Genomic DNA, 2,076 nt, shown 5'->3' with positions numbered 1-2,076 from the left:
AACAAAATAGGCTATTTTAAAAAAAAGGTGGTCAATAACTATGAAAACGATTCTATAGATATATTTTATTTACAAACAGTAAAAATCACAGAATAAAATACCAATGCTAAAACATAGTAGTTATACAAAATGACTTTTTAAATATCACACAACTGTAAGAAAGGTTTCCCAATAAAATAGTAACTTTCAACTTTTGGTGAAGGCTGGGCCAGGAGAGGGGCAGTGCCCACGCTGCAGTTCACAGCACCTCCTCCCAATTCTTTAAACACTAAGATCCCTGCTGCTAAGAAGGGACTGTGCAGATGTAATTAAAGTCCCTAATGAGTTGACTTTAGCCTAATCAAAAGGGAGATTTTCTTGAGTGGGCTGATTTAATCACATGGAAGTCCTTTAAAAGGCCTTAACCCCGCCACCATGCCAAGTGTCTATAATCTCAAGTGACTCAAGAAGCTGAGGCAGGAGGCTTCCTTGAGCCCAAGAGTTCAAAGTCAGCCTAGGCAACAAGACAAGAAATCGTCTCTAAAAAATAAAAAATAAAAGAAGGTCTTGACCCTCCCTTAGGCCATCTGTCTGTCCACGGCTGAATCTGTCCACCTTCCGTTCATCTCATCTGTCATTGCAGGTAGTTACACTTGAAACGGAGCCAGTTTTTGCTGGCCAACTCTCCATGAAACACCCACACTGGACTAGGAGGTCCAGGACAAGGCACTGTATTCAGAGCCCTGCACAGGGTAGTCCCCTCAAGGGCCAAGTGCACCTGGCAGCCATGTGGGAGGCACCCGAGGAGAAGGTGTCCTGCTCTCTCATGTCACCTGGTCTGGAGCTGCTGCCACGATGGCTGCAATCCTCCCTGGAACCTTCACCCACAATAGGCTGCCAGCTCCCAGCCCTACTTTCACCCTGTGCCAAGTGAACCCCTGGAGCCAGTGTCCTCCATGCGCAGCCCTGCAAGTGGGCAGACTCTGGAGGTTCACCACTCCATTCCTTCCCAGATACCTGTCAGCTGGGGATTCTGGGCCTCAACAGGGCCAGGGGAGGACCAGTGGTCACCAGCAACCCGGGGTGCCAGCAGCCTGCATACCCTCCCAGAACTAGATGCCCACAGGCAGGTGCTGGGAAAGTGCTGGACTGGTCAGCACCCATGGACTTAGCCACAAGTGGTCAGGCTGGGTCCCAGGAAAGTGAATCCTCAAGGTAGACGACCTCAGGCAGGCGCTGGAGGCGACACTGGTCCTCCTGCTGTTCCCTAGGCTGGAAGCCACCATCCTCTCTTCCCAAGGCATCATTTCTAGCTCTAGCTCTCACCTTGGCCTTCTCACATTTAGTGCTCTGGCCATGGCTGCTCCCCCTTTTCCTCTAAGTGGCTCTCCAGCTTCTGATTAAGTCAGCCTTGTGGGGACAATCTCCCTTTCACTAACTCAGCATCAATGGATTAGGGAGGTTAATTCCACCTGCCAACAGCATGAAGATGAGCATTTGCTCAACAGGGAGAAGGTGGGTGTGCCTCACAGGAGCCCCTGCCTCCCTTCTACCCCTACCTGCACAAAGGGTTGGAAATTACTCTTACTGGGAAAACTTGCTGACATACATGGGCTGTTTTAAAGTCATTTTCTGCAAAACCAGTGTATGCAGCTGGAGTTGGGGGAGTGTCTCTGTTCTTGGCTAGTGTGGAAAGGACCTTGTAGTTTTCACATTGATTTTGAATTTGTTATACAGTTTTATCCTTTGAGTGTACCACATCTCAGGATGAGCTGTTTTTGAAGAAAATCTTGCTAAACATGTGGTAAATATTATCTAGGTCAGTGCTTCTTAACCATTTTTGGGTCACAGATTGCATTTGAAAATCTGATGAAAACTATGGACTCTTTACTCAGAAAACTGTACACTTGCACATAATAAAATCTGCACTCAGTTTCAAAGGACTCATATTCCCCACGATTGCAATATAAAGTAACAGAGCACTGATAACTTTAATGTTCTTTGATTCCTTACATTTTGTAAATGGTTGCATTTAATTAAATATTGTGATTTAAATAAGACATTTCTTTTCTGAAACTACACACACACACACACACA

The 2,076-nt window shown here is 46.3% G+C and overlaps 1 protein-coding gene across 1 annotated transcript in view; it reads right to left on the bottom strand.

Moving 5' to 3' along the window:
* The window catches only part of MAP3K4 (mitogen-activated protein kinase kinase kinase 4), a 141,328-nt gene that overhangs the window by 80,526 nt on the left and 58,726 nt on the right, over positions 1–2,076 (bottom strand). The window lies entirely within an intron of this gene.

This window comes from Propithecus coquereli, unplaced genomic scaffold (assembly GCF_000956105.1).
Source record: "Propithecus coquereli isolate 6110/MARCELLA unplaced genomic scaffold, Pcoq_1.0 Scaffold25, whole genome shotgun sequence".
In the NCBI taxonomy this organism is placed as follows: domain Eukaryota; kingdom Metazoa; phylum Chordata; class Mammalia; order Primates; family Indriidae; genus Propithecus; species Propithecus coquereli.
Note: the sequence above shows the minus strand (reverse complement) of the source record. Positions and strands in the feature narration are given on the sequence as shown.